At 31.6% G+C, this 15,997-nt stretch overlaps 1 pseudogene; it reads left to right on the top strand.

Moving 5' to 3' along the window:
• The first annotated feature begins 9,512 nt into the window (after positions 1-9,512).
• Positions 9,513-15,997, top strand: LOC130955813 (tubulin beta-1 chain-like; annotated as a pseudogene).

Raw genomic sequence — 15,997 nt, 5'->3', positions numbered from 1 at the left:
GAGAGGCTTGACAGAGTTGTTGCTATAGCCGAATAGTTCTCCGTCAACCCATTAGCTATTGTAGGAAGGCTTAGTGAGGATGGATCAGATCATACTTTGATTTTACTACTCTGATTCGCCAATAGAGAAAACAAAACAGAGATTTAAATTTTCAAGAGCATTGGTATTGGACTGAGGAAGTAAAAAGCATAGTCAAGGAAGCATGGAGTTGGCGATTAAGGATTCTCTTATGTTTGTTTTGGCGCAAAAGTTGAAGTTGTGTAGGCACTCTTTCATTTGTTGGAAACAAAACTCTAAGTCTAACTCTCAAAAATAAATTTAAGAGATCAAAGAGGAGCTGGAAAAAATTCAAAAATAAAGAAACCCTTAGGAGAGAACAGATCACAATTTTGGAAAAAAACTGGAGGAAGCATATCTCAATAAGGAAAACTATTGGAGGGATAAGGCAAGAGTTAATTGACTCAAGGTGGATGACCAAAACACAACATATTTTCACAATTTGCGCGAGTTAGGTGTCAGAGGAAAAAAAAATTGGAGTTTGGTGGGAGATGATGGTGTTATGGATGCCACAAATGAAGAAATTGCAAGAGTTGTGAAATCCTACTTCAGAAAGATTTTTACAGCTTCCTCCATAGAGGACCTAAGCCAAACCTTTGAGGACTTTAAGGAAAAGGTTACCCGAACCATGAACTGCATCCTCTTCCACCTGATTAAAATGGAAGAAATGAAAAAACTACATTTAAAATTCATCCTTAGAGTGTCCCTGTAGACGATGGGTTCACTGCAAAATTCTTTCACGCCTTCCAAAAGATTATATGAGGAGATGTATTTTCAGTACTTAAAAGTTTCTTCTCTAGAGATAGAATATTAAAGTGCTTCAACCACACTTAGATTTGTTTCATTTCTAAAGTTTCTGATGCTCATGATATGGCTAATGTGAGACCTATTAGCCTCTCTTCTATTGTATATAAAATTAATTCAAAAATTTTGGTTCATAGACTACAAGGCATAATTAATTACTTACTGAGCTCAAATCAGGGTGCCTTTTTGAAAGGGAGGCTAATTTTAGATAATGTTCTAATGGCTCACTATTTGAAGATGAAGAGAACTGGTTTAGAAACAGAAATGACTCTTAAACTGGATATGAGTAAAGCCTATGCTATGATGGAATGACAATTTCTATGGTTTATGATAGAAAGACTAAGGTTTGATACAAGGTGGATATGGTGGATTAGGAAAGTTGTGATGATTGTTTCTTATTCTGTTATTGTGAAAGGACAACCATATTGCTATTTCAGTCAACCAGAGGCATCCAACAGGGTGATCCTCTATCCACATACCTTTTTCTCTTTTGTGCAAAAGGTTTATTCTTTTTGCTACACAAGACAAAGTAAAACGGAATCATCCAGGGTGTTCATATTTATAGGCGATCTTCTAAAATTAGCCACATCCTCTTTGTTGATAGTTCTATACTATTTTGCAAGGCTTTTACCTATAGTTGTGAGCGCAATTTGGAACTCTTGGATGATTACGAAAGGTTTAGTGTGCAAAAGATAAATTTGAGTAAATCATCTATTTTTTTCAGCAATAATACTCGATAAGATAAAAGACTCGTGCTAGCAGAAAAGCTAAATATTACTAATATTGGCTCTCGGGATAAATATTTAGGCCTACTGTCTATTGTGCAAAGATAAAAAAGGCCATATTCAGTACTATTAAGGATAAAGTAAGAAAGAAAATAGAGGGCTGGAAACAAAAGTTGTTCTCCTCAGGTGGTCAGCTGTTTCCATCTATACGTTATCGTATTTTTAACTTTTTTATTCCTTAGTCCCAGAGATTAATGGAATTCTAGGGCAATTTTGGTGGATCCAGAAGAGTGCTTAGGTGAGTTACGATACTATGTCAAGACCTAAGAGGAATGGAAGATTGGATTTCAAAAACTTAGAAGCTCAAAACTTAGCTTTGCTTAGTAAACAATGCTGGCGATCGCAACACAATCAAACTTACTAATTGCTCAGGTTGTAAAAGGCAAGTGCTACAAATACAAAGATATTATAAATGCGAAAAGCGGAAACTCACCTTCGTGGAATTGGAAGAATATGCTGGAGAGATGAAAGGTCACAAAGAATGGGCTCATATGAAATATTGGAATTAGGAAATCTGTGAATATTTTCTCTAATCATTGGGTTTCTTCTCCTCATCAATTCTCACATTCTCGGTGCCTGAATACTTTCTCAACAGATCAAACAGTAATAAGAGTCAGTGACTTGCTAACTCCTAGCAAGCAATGGAATCAACAACTCATTCAAAATATGTTTGTAGCCCACATTAGCAACCAGATTTTATTGATCAAAATTGGTGAAGGAAATGATAAACTTACATGGATATTCCATAAATCTGGAGAGTATGAAGTCTCCTCCAGGTATAGAGTACTTATCACTTTACTTATCCTCCCTTTTTAGAGTCTAGCCCAAACCTCTATAAGAGAAAGAACATCTAGGTTAATCTATGAAAAATAAAGGTTCTCCTAAAGTTGTCATCTTTATGTGGTATGCCCTGAACGACTTCCAATGATGGAGATTCTTCATCGGCAGCTTCCATAAATAACAGAGACCTGTTCCCGGTGTAACATCACCATCTAGTCCATCATACACTGCTTATTTTCCTGTGTACATGCCAAGGAAGTTTGGCTTAGAAGCCTATTCAGTGATATAGATCATGGGGAAGAAACAGATTTGTTTTACCAATGTTGGGAAGAGAAGCGTACTCAACTGAATTGGAATGAGGCAGAGACGACGAGCCTTTTAGCACTGGACATGTACTGTTAGTTCATCTGGCATACCCATAACGGGTTCATCTTTGAACAGTAAGTTATCCCCCTAGAAGAAATTGAAAGAGTTACAAGAAGCTTCATCTCGAACCTTTTCTCAACTACAGCATCATCCTTTTCCCATTTTGTGAATTAGGGATTTCTTCTTCTTTTAGCTAGTTTTCTTTTTTTTTCTCTCTCACGGTTCGAGTCGGGAACTTCCCTCTTTTTTTCTAATAACTTGAATATATAATTTCATCTCTTTTTTATGAGTTTTTAAGATTATATATTCTCAAAAAACTTAATGTGAAAGTACAAAAATGTAATGATATTTCTAAATGCGACTTGTTCTTGTGTACTCCTCAGACGAAAATAATGATAATGTCGTTGCCATTACCACCGGCGGCATTAAAGAAGTCATGCTTGTTATCTGTTCAATATTCAACTCCCTAACTTTTCTTCTCACCCAAACTAAACTCGATTTTTTTTAGAATTAAGAGTTTTGGTCATAGTATACGTTCTTCCCAAATTAGAGGCACATAAATTCACCGTACTTTTTTTTGTAATATTTGCCAAAGGACACGACAAACCTTATAAATTTGACAAGGTTCGTCGAGGGACATAGCAAACTTGTCCCCACTAAAAAAAATTAAATTTTGGGATATAATCCCAAAATAATTTTTCTATAAAAATAATTTTTTTGTATTTTATTTCAGAAAAAATTCATAGATAAATATCTTATTAAATATTTATAAAATTTTATATGAGACCTTTTAAAAGCTTTAAAATGTGAATTTGATAAAGACCATCTTTTATGAAAAATAAAGTATAAGTTTTAGTCAAGTTTAAAATGTATATTAATTAAAATATATTACTTTTTCAACATCTTTTGTATAATTATATATATATAATTGTATATTACGCAAAACTAGTTTTTTTTTTTATAAGAAATCTTTTGTAATTAAAGAAAAAATAAAAATCCAACTTTCACAATTAGAATATATAAAGGATAGGTGAGGGCTTTAACTAAAATATATTATAATTGAAGGTTTTTTAATATACATATATGATCTTTTCAATATTTCAAAGTGTTAAAAGAAAAGTAATTAATATCAAGTCTGATCAATTCATAAGTGATATATATAATTTTAATTAATGCATGTGAATTAATATTAATGAGTTAGCTATTATTATGTTTGGTGTGAAATATATTTTAAACGATTTTGCTCCAATGTTATTAGTAATAAGGAAAGCCATTAGAGATATAACAATTTATATTGTTTTTTTCTACTAGTTTAAATTTTTGGATGAGTAATTTTATGATATGATATTAAAGTTCTATATTTAAAAGGCTAAACCCAAAAAAGGCTCTTACTTGAGAAAAAGTGTTAGAGATATCACTATCTATATTGTCTCTTCTTATCAACATAGACCTCCAACATAAGAGTCACTACCAGAAAATAGTAGATTATAGATAAATTTTTAAGACATAATTTTGCTGTTGAAAATATCAATAGATTTTCAACAGATTTTCTATTAGTAAAAAAAATTGAAAAACTTTATGAAAAATTACCGACACATTATAAGATCTATCGATAATTCTGTCGATAAAATTAAAATTTTGATTTCAAACTTATTATCGATGGAAAATTTGTCTGTATTCAATTAATAAATCTGTTGCAAATTTGATTTACTTTAACTTAAACACAATCACTCGAGCTCCATTCACATACTGGCACATAAATAAAACACAATCCTTTCTCCATTGCATGAGCTTCTTCCGCCACTCACATTGCACGAGCTCTCTCCGTCACACCTTGCGTCGCACGAGCTCCCTTTGCCTCCGCTCTCATTACGTTTGCTCCCTTTGTCACCATCGTCACAAAAGATCTATTTGCTACTGTCGTTGCGTTTGCTCCATTCGTCGCCATCGTCATAGAGCTCTCTCCGCCGCCACTCTCATTGTGTCTACTCCTTTCGTCGCCATTCGTTGCATCGTCGCACAAGCTCTCTCCGTCACTGTTCTCGTCGCACGAGCTCCCTCTAGCGCCTTTTCCATCTAATCTCAACTCGCTCTCTCAGATCTTCTCGTAACCATCTCTAATCTCAACTCGTCAATTTTTTAAGCTAATTTTAATTAGTGATTTATTTGTTCTTGATACAGATAGGGTGTGAAATGTAATACTTCTGATATACTAGTCATGTTTCTGTGCGAATTTCAGTTATACTTTGATTTTGTGATTCTGTTCTTCGTAATAAATCTTAGGGCTCAATTTTTTGGTACTAACTTTAGGCGTATCATACTCTGCTTTTGTGCTTTTTTGGAGGCAAAGGAAGGGTTTTTGTTTAAATCCAAACGTTATTGGCTTCTTGGTAGTGGGAAGGCAGTTTCAAAAGTAATTGAATTCCAGATAGTTTGAAAAATGCATGCAATGGATAAGGTTACGGAAGAGGTGAAGAAGGTGAAAAAGGAATGAGACGAGAGTTGCAGGAAGATGCAAGAGCACATAAACTAGATCACACTGTATGACATATCTGGAAGGCCCAACGACCAAGAGCAGAACTCGTTTCGTAGATTGATCACCATTGCTTAGGATGGTTTGGCTATACTTTCTTCTTTGATCTTCAAGCTTGATCTCCTCACTCCGCAGTTGCCAACGAATCCTGACGTTCAATCTGCTCGTGATTCGCTTGAATCAGGGAAAACCCTTATTCAAGCGTACACCAAACACACTCTCTTTGAATTTGATTTTGTTTGATTTATGCGTTGAATTCCAATTTCCGGTTGTGTACATTAAATTTTCTATTTATTTTGTATGAAAACAGATTTATTTTGTAAGAAAAAAATCTAAAAAAAATATGCTTTAACTTATTGACAGATTTTACGAATAAAAAATTCGTCTATATTCAAAGTTGTAAATGCTTTTTTAGATTCTAACTATTGATAGAAAATTTGTCAAAAAGTTTGATGTTAGTTATCGACAGAAAATTTATTGAAAAATCTAACTTTTTTAGTGAAATGGATAGGATGATTACTAAAGAAAATCTGTCAGTAAATTATCGATGAAAAAAATCTGTTGATAAATAATATTTAATAAAACTTTTATTAATGGACAAACTTCGTCGGTAATAAAGACTAAATCTATTTATAAACCCATTTGTAGTAAGTAGTTTTTTAATATTGAATTTAGACAATTAGATCATTTAAAAAAAAATTAACTGTTCAAACGGGTTAACTTGTTTAGTTTTTTATTTAAATAAAAAAGTTTTAATTAAAAACCAAAAAATCATGATTTGGACTAAAATATTAATTTCGGTAAAATTTTGCGTCCTTTTTAACTAGTTATTGGGTTGTAATTCCAAATATTCTTTACTAGAACTTAAAATATTTGGACTAGATAAAAATATTAAAAAGTAGAAAAAAAGAATAAGAAAATTTTAAACAGATTAAATGTATCAATATTCAATACATGTATTTCATGGACTAGTCCGTTTAATCATGAGTTAATCAGGTCAAACATATTAAATAATTTATTTTCGTGAACCTATTTTATAAAAAATCTGCTTATTTAATGTCTCTGTTTTTAAAAAACAAAAGTAGAGAGAGAACATAAACTTAGCTCTGCTTGAGAAATTTTTTGTAAAATGTGTGAACTAAAAAAGGAGATTTGATTTTTGAAATTATTTCCATAGAAGAGCAAGTCATTAAAATTGTTTTAATTACTACTAGAGAGGAGTTTTTTTATTTTAGGGGCATTTTTGTTCTATTTTTATAGAAAAATGTTATTTTATATTTTTACCAAATTATTTATCATTCTGTGTTTAGTATGTATTTAAACTAGGATTTTTTATTTTAATAAATTAAATAAATATAATAATTATCGAAATAAATAATTTAAAAAATATTTATCGAAATAAATACATTTCTCTTATTTCGTTTACACTATAAACGAGATAATTTTGTATGTATTTCATTGACCGTGTAACTGAGATAAGAGAGGGGTACGCGATATATGTTTATCTCGTTTACAGTATAAACGAGATAGATGTATTTTTTAAAAAAAAATTGAAAATAAAAAATTGAAAATAATAAAAAATATTAATAATATCAATAATCCAAATTTTTAGTATGCAATTAGTACATAAAAAAGTTAGTAAAATAGATTAAAATGGGAAGATGGAAGCGTGAAGCACGATAAATAAAATACAAAAAGATGAGATAGCCATTTGGAGAGGTTGATGGGGATAGTTGGAAGAGAATTGAAACGTTATCTCATCTCACTATCTCCATCAACCTCTCCTAACAATTGGCAAACAGTTATTTCATTTTGTTGTATTTTATTTATCATAGATCACGCTTTCCATCTTTCAATTTTTAGAAGTGGGCACAATTACCGTATTTATTCTCATCATCATGGAACTTTCTTTGAAGACGTACGAATTTTTTATTTTTTAAATTTAAATCAATCTAATTGGATCATAATTTAATCTAAAATTTTGTATGTACTCTTTTTTATTACTAATTGATCAAATATATCCTTTTTAATCTCTTCTACTAATCTTTTTATGCACTAATTGCATGCTAAAAGTTTGGATTATTGATATTATTAATATTTTTTATTATTTTTATTTTTTTTAAATACATGTATCTCAGTGTAAACGAGATATATACGTGTTGCGTTGTCTTATTTCATTTACACTGTAAACGAGATACATGCAGAATGGTCTCGTTTACAATCGAGATAAAAGAGGGGTATTTATTTCGGTAAATATTTTTTAAATTATTTATTTCGGTAATTATTACATTTATTTAATTTATAAAAATAAAAAACTCTTTAGACTAAGGTTTAGAATTTTTAAGATAATAAAATATTTATTATTAATGACTATATATTATTATTATTATTATTATTATTAGTACTACTACTACTACGGGTGATATTGTGAAAAAAATGAAAATATCAAACATAAATCTATATAATTTTAGTTGAATTGTTTATCATCATAAATTTATAAAAATCTTAGATTAATAAATTATAAATAAAATGATATAAACGTTATATGTGTTAAAAAAAGGTAAGAAAGAGAGTAGGAGAAAAAGGATTTGTATGTATTCAAGTTGTGTGAAATGATACAATATAAAATGGTATTTATAAGTGTTAAGAGAATCGAAATAATAAAGACATAATATCCTATAATAAATATTCAAATATGCTAAATAATGCTAATTGATTCTAATTATACTCTAACATCCCCCTCAAACTCAAGTAACAACTTGAGTTTGAAACTTATTTAAAACAACGAAATAAAAAAAATGCATATAGAATGGGTACAAGCGAAACTGACCGAAAAAAGTGCAAACGAAACTGACGGAAGGAAGCACAGACGAAATTGCCAAAAAGAAGTGTAGACGGAACTGCCACAAATAAAACTACCAAAAGGAAAGCGCAGACGGAACTGTCGGAAGGAATCGCAGACGGAACTGCCACAAGAAAAGTATAGATGGAATTGCTGAAAGGAATCGCAAACGAAACTGTCGCAAGGAATCGCAGATGGAACCGCCGCAAGGAAGGGCAGACGAAGCTGCTGCAAGAAAAGCGCATATGGAGCTGCCGCAAGTAGGGGTGTTCAAATCCAAACCGATCTAAATTAAACCGCTCATCCAATCCAATCTAAACTGAAAACCGATTAAAACCGCACTAATTTAGATTTGGTCGGATTCTATTTTTTGTAAATCGCTGGATTGGATCGGATTTCGGATCTATTTTTCATAACCGATCCAATTCAATCCAAACTGCACAATGCGCTATAATATTATTATTTTATTATTATATTTACAATTATACTTATAACATGTTCAATTTGTTATCCATTTTTCTATTATTCATGTATTATTATTATTTAATAAATATTTTATGTTTAAAATATTATTTATTTATTTATTTTAACTAACTTATAATTTTATTTTTATTGTTATGTTATCGTTGACTTTTTAAGATATTGTTAAGACTTGTTATGTCATTGTTGGTTATTTAAAATTTGATGTTGAGACTTGTTATATGTATTTATTTTTTTTTCTTTAAAAAATCGCAAATCCAAACCGATCTAAACCGCTTGTAATAGGATTGGATCGGATCGGATTTCTAAAAAAAATTCATCCAATCCAAACCGCACCGCACATAAATTAAGCATTCGGATCGGATGACTTTTTCCCTTAAACCGAACTAAACCGCACCGCGAACACCCCTAGCCACAAGGAAGTGGAGATGACGCAAGGAAGCGCAGAAAAAACTGACAAAAGGATGATGAACTGCCAAAAAACTGCAGAAAGGATGGCAAATTTTTCAAAAACTGCGGAAAAGTGGTAAACTGCGAAGAGATGGCAAAATGTCAGAGGATGACGAACTGCCGAAAAATAACAAAAAAAATATATAGTTTCTCCATGGGAATAGGTAAGCAGCGGATGAGTGTTCGATTTATTAGAGTCGAAAAGACACAAGACGGAGAGGATAGGCTAATCAGTGAAGTGAAAAAGTATCAAAGGAATGACAAAAGACAAGAAAAAATGACATAGAGAAAAAGTGTAAAAAAATAACGTGACTATGTTATCATTTTAGAATGACCAACTGTTCAAAAAGTGGCAAAGTGCAAAGAGATAGCAAACTATCGAAAGGTGACGAAAAATATAATTAGGTTGACCACTCTCTCTATTCATCAGTTGGTTGTGAACGTTGATGAATGTATAGCTTTGGATAATGAAGTCCTCTATGATATCTGCTTCAGGACCTTTGAGTTGACCACTCCTAGTTTTGGTGACTTGAACCACCTGATTGTTGGAAATTTATTGTAATTTAAACTTCTATTGTGGTCTAATTGTAATTTTTATAAATTATTAATGACTTAACCTCATTCGTTAATGCTACTATTTGATGGACGCATTAGATTTAAAGATAATAACACATGTAAAGATGGTCCTCTCTCTACTTCTACACACGATGTCTTTACAGTTTTCACTCACTGAAAAATATTGAGAAACTACCATCTTGATGAACGTCTGGAAGAAAGGAAAGTGAGAGAAACCAGTTTTGAAGTTCAATTCTACCGTAACCAAGACTCGTTATGGCAACCAATACAGGTATAAAAATCACAACTTTTAAGATCTTAGTTAATGCTTCTGCTAAAATAAATTTACATGTGGTATCAGAGCATGTGTTTTGAAAGTATGTGATTTTCTCTGATCTAATTATGATGTTCACTATGTTTCCGATTAATTATTTATAATTGGATTTTAATTAAGTAAGTTTCAAATTTCATGCCATAAAAAAACTGCATATTTATAGTTGTATATATTTTATATGTTTTCTTTTGAATATTTTAATTTGACCATAAATTATACTCATGTATGAATTTAATTTTGAGTTTATGTGTAGTGTTGATGACAATTACAAAATTATTTTGAGTACGTAATGTACTCTAATTTTATGAAAAGTCTATAAATATTTTATTTATAGTATTAAATTTATTTCGATTATTTACTGTTTGTGTACACCAAAGTGACCAAGTTATAACGTAAAATGCCAGTATAGTTAATAATGTATTAATTAATTTTAGAATTAGATTTACTAAAAAAAAATCTCTTCTATTATTAATAGACTTGAACGAGAAAATTTATTATTCTTCGGTCAGATATATGTATTGTCCAAATATGGTATATGTATTTGGCAGAAAATTTTAATCTTCAAGTATGATAAATATGGCATTTATTTGTATGTTAATATGTTATTATATTATAGAATTTTACCCAAAAGTGAATTGTAATATGCTTTGTTATGTTTTGTAATCTGAATAGATGATAAAAGTAAATTTAATATGAGCATTGTATGATTAAATGACAGGTATTTCAATTCATTCGCAAGTGTTACCATGTTTAATGGTTTAAACTTCTCTGAATGGAGTGAACAAGTGAAGTTTTATTTAGGTCGTTTGGATCTTAACTTGTCACTTTTAGAAGAGAAACCCATTGTCACTGATGACAATGATGAGGATGAAAAGTATGCACTTAAAATATGAGAACGTTCTAACAGATTAAGCCTTATGTTTATGCGAATGACTACTGCAAGCAATATTAAGACTACCCTTCCACAAATAGAAAGTGCTAAAGAATATCTTGTGTTTGTGAAGACCGCTTCCGTTCTGCTGATAACATTAATGTCACAGCTCACGGCCATGAAGTTTGATGGGTCTAAGAGTATGCAAGAGCATACTATTAAGATGACTAATATTTTTACAAAATTAAAGTCACTGGGTATGACAGTTGATGACTCCTTTATGATGCAGTTGATTTTGAACTCACTATCTTCTGAGTATGGAGCTTTTCAAATTAATTATAATGTCATGAAGGAAAAATGGGACGTTAATGAATTGATTGGAAAGCTCATACAGGAAGAAAATAGACTTAAAAATTGTGATGGTCAATCTGTCAACTTAGTTCAAGGAGCTGGCAAATCAGAAAAAAATTAAAGACAAAGTCCAAGAATTTTAAGAAGAAAGGACATGCCAATACAAAAAAATTGTCCTAAACGTAAGGCATGGTTCGAAAAGAAAGGTATATTTGAAACATATGTATGTACTTATGAATCAAATTTAATTGATATTCCTCATAATTCTTGGTGGCTTGATTCTGGTGCTACAACTCATATATCTAATGTAATGCAGGGATTCCTTACGATCCAAATCACAAAGCAAAGTAAGATGTTCTTCTACATGAGAAACCGTGTGAAAGCACCAATTGAAGGAATAGGAACTTATCGTTTGGTGTTGGATACAAGCTTTCATTTAGATTTACCTAAGATTCTTTATGTACCTTCAATGTCTAGGAATTTAGTTTCTGTTTCAAAATTGGACAATTGTGGTTTTTCTTTTAATGGTGGACATGATTGTTTTAATTTATTTAAAAAATCTAATATTGTTGGTAATAGTATTTTAATTGATGGCTTATGTAGATTAAAACTTTTTCATCAATTTTCTGAATCCTTACTTATTAAGTACCATAATGATGTAGTTAGGCCAAATACGCCTAAAGAAAGTTCTGCATTTTTGTGGCATAAACGCTTGGGTCACATATCCAAGAAAAGAATAGAAAGATTAGTAAAGAATAAGATTTTACAAAATTTAAATTTTACTGATCTTGGTTTATGTGTGGATTGTATTAAGGGAAAACAAACCAAACAAAACAAGAAAGGTGCCACAAGAAGTAGTCAGCTTCTTGAAATTATACACACTGATGTATGTGAACCTTTTGATACCCCATCCATTGGTGGAGAAAAATATTTAATCACTTTTATTGATGACTTTTCACGTTATGAATATGTCTATTAGTTTAAAGAAAAGTCTCAAGCAATTGATGCTATTGAGATTTATATTAAAGAAGTTGAAAGACAATTAGAAAAGGTGAAAGTTGTTAGGTCAGATATAGGTGGTGAATATTATGGAAAACATAATGAAACAGGACAATGTCCTGGTCCATTTGCAAAACTTCTAGAAAGACATGACATATGTACGCAATACACAATGCCATACACACCGCAACAAAATGGTGTGGCAGAAAGGCGTAATCGAACGTTAATGGATATGGTTAGAAGTATGATGAGCAATTCTTTTTTATCCAAATTCTTGTGGATGTATGCAGTAAAGACTTACATGTATTTGCTAAATAGAATTCCTAGTAAAGCTGTTCCGAAGATTCTTTTTGAGTTATGGACTAATAGGAAACCTAGTTTACGGCATTCACATGTTTGGGGTTGCCTAGCAGAAGCAAGAATATTTAATCCACAAGAAAAGAAATTAGATTCTCGAACAGTGAGCGGCTATTATATTGGCTATCCAGAGAAGTCTAAAGGGTATAATTTTTTATTGTCCAAACCATAGTCCAAGAATTGTAGAAACTGGTAATGCAAAATTCTTTGAAAATGGTGAAGTTAGTGGGAGTGAAAATCATCAAAATGTAGAAATAAAGGAAATTAAAGTTAATGTTCCTATACATGTTAGTGATCCTTTATCTACACCTACTCAAAGAGTTGTTCCAACTATTGTTGAACACATTAATAGTGATGAACAAGATTCAAATGATAATGCTCCCAATTAAAAAACTAACTCACAAATATCAGAAAGAAATGAGTCTCAAAAAATACCATTGAGGAGATCTCAAAGGGAAAGAAAGTCAGCTATTCCAAGCTATTATGAGACTTATTTATAAGAAGAAGATATTGGAATATCTAAAGATCCAGTTTCATTAACACAAGTCATAAATAGTGATAATTTAGAAAAATGGATTGATGTCATGAAAGAAGAGTTAAAATCTATGGAAGATAACAAAATTTGGGATATTGTTGCGTTGCCAGAAGGTGCTAAATGTATTGGTTGTAAATGGGTCTTCAAAGTTAAGCGAGACTAAAAAGGCAATGTTGAACGATATAAAGCTAGACTTGTTGCTAAGGGATTTACTCAAAAGAATGGTGTTGATTATAAAGAGACATTTTCACCTGTTTTTAAGAAAGATTCATTGCGTATCATTATGGTACTTGTGACTCATTTTGACTTAGAGTTACATCAAAAGGATGTAAAAACTGCCTTTCTGAATGGTAATCTTGATGAAGAAGTTTATATGGACCAACCTGAAGGTTTTCCAACCAAAGAAAAAGGTCGTATGATGTGTAAACTTAAGAAATCAATATATGGACTAAAACAAGCCTCACCACAATGGTATATTAAGTTTAATAATACCATTCTTTCTTTCGGTTTTGAAGAAAATGTTGTTGATGTATGCATATACCGAAAGGTCAGTGGGAGTAAGTTTATCTTTCTAGTCTTATATTTTGATCATATTTTGCTTACAACAAATAATTTGGGAATGTTGCGTGAGACTAAAGAATATCTTTCTAGAAACTTTGAAATGAAAGATATGGGAGAGGCATCTTATGTGATAGGAATTGAAATTTTTCATGATAAATCACAACGATTGTTAGGATTATCTCAGAAGGCCTATATAAATAAAGTTCTAGAGAGGTTCAACATGGAAAAGTGTTCCGCATGAATTGCACCAATTCAAAAAGGGGACAAATTTAGTCTTATGCAATGCCCAAAAAATGACATAGAATGAAAGCGAATGGAAGAAATTTCATATAGTTCTGTAGTGGGAAGTCTTATGTATGTGTAAACTTGCACAAAACCGGACATTAGCCTTGTAGTAGCAATGCTTGGAAGGTATCAAAGTAATCTTGGAATGGATCATTGGAGAGTTGCAAAGAAGGTTTTAAGATATCTTCAAGGTACAAAGAATTATATGCTCATGTATAAAAGGTCTAGCCAATTAGAAATAATTGGTTATTCAGATTTAGATTTTGGTGGATGTGCTAACACAAGAAAGTCTACATTTGGCTACTTATTCTTATTTAGAGAAGCTGCCATATCATGAAAAAGCTCCAAGCAAAGTGTTGTGGCAACATCTACTATGGAGGCAGAATTTGTAGCATGTTTTGAAGCTACAAATCAAGCTTTATGGCTGCGAAATTTTATTTCAGGACTTGGCATTGTTGACTCAATTGCAAGGCCATTGAAAATTTATTGTGATAATTCTGTAGCAGTATTTTTCTCCAAGAATGATAGATACTCTAAAGGTGCCAAGCATATGAAAATAAAGTATTTGGCATTAAGGAGGAAGTTCGAAAACAAAGAGTGTCCATAGAATATGTTAGAACAGAACTTATGATTGCTGATCCATTGACTAAAGGATTGCAACCAAAGACATTTAAAGAACATGTACATAGAATGGGTCTTGGTTCTTCTGAATGATGCTAACACTCTAAACTCACTATATTTATTTATGTGTTTTCTGAACATTGATAGTTTGTTGTTTCTAGTTAAAGTAATATTATTTTATGAGTTATAACATAATGATCTAAAAACTTTATGGGACCGATATAAAATTGTGTTATTTATGTAGCTTGTGTAGTAAGATGCTAGTGGTTGTAGTATATGGAAGAAAATGTGTTTCATATTAAATGCATGACTGCCATAACTCACACAAAGTATTTTACCATATTAAAGCAATTATGTAACGTGTGAAAACATGATTACACTTAGGTCAAGTGGAGAATGTTGGAAGTTTATTGTATTTTAAACTTCTATTGTGGCCTAATTGTAATTTTTATAAATTATTAATGATTTAATCTCATCCGTTAATGCTAATGTTTGATGGACGCATTAAATTTAAAGATAATAACACATATAAAAATGGTCCTCTCTCTGCCTCTACACACGACGTCTTTACAGTTTTCACTCACTGAAAAATATTGAGAAACTGCCATCTTGATGAACGTCTGGAAAAAAGAAAAGGGAGAGAAACCAATCTTAAAGTTCAACTCTACCATAACCAAGACTCGTTATGGCAACCAATTCAGAGATGAAAATCACAACTTTTAACATCCTAGTTAATGTTTCCGCTAAAATAAGTTTACACTGATCTCAGCAACTATGAGTGGATTCACTTGCTACCTTCTATTTCCTGGTCAACTTAACTTTGACCTCCAAAAATTAGCTATAAATCTCATTCCATTCCTCCGACTGCACTTCTTCATAGTTGGCTTTGCACCCTTCAGTTCCCGTGGCTCCCAGTAGTACTGTGCATTGACAGTCCCAAAATTTACTCAACAAATATGGGATGCCAAAAATATGATGTGTGCAACTGTTCTAAGGCATGTGCGACTGATCTAAGGCATGGTCACTACCTGATTGCTTCTGTAATGTTCAGGGGTAAGATGAACACAAAAAAATGGACACAAATGATTAATATCCAGAACAAAAATTCTTCCTACTTTGTTGACTGGATCCCAAACAATGTGAAGTCAAGTGTCTGTGACATTGCACCAAGGGGATTTACCATGACTTCGACTTTTATTGGTAATTTAACCTCCATTTAGGAGATGTTCAGGAGGGTGAGTGAATAATTCACTGCCATGTTTAGGAGAAAGACTTTCTTGCATTGGTACATTGGTGAATGAAATGAAATTCACATAAGCAGAGAGCAACATGAATGATTTTGTCTTTGAATATCAGCAATATCAGGATGTAACTGCCCATGAAGAAGGGGAGTATGAAAATGAGGAAAAAGATCTTGATAATCAAATGTGA

This window comes from Arachis stenosperma, chromosome 10 (genome assembly GCF_014773155.1).
Source record: "Arachis stenosperma cultivar V10309 chromosome 10, arast.V10309.gnm1.PFL2, whole genome shotgun sequence".
Lineage (NCBI taxonomy): Eukaryota > Viridiplantae > Streptophyta > Magnoliopsida > Fabales > Fabaceae > Arachis > Arachis stenosperma.
This window is presented reverse-complemented; position numbering and strand designations above follow the sequence as displayed.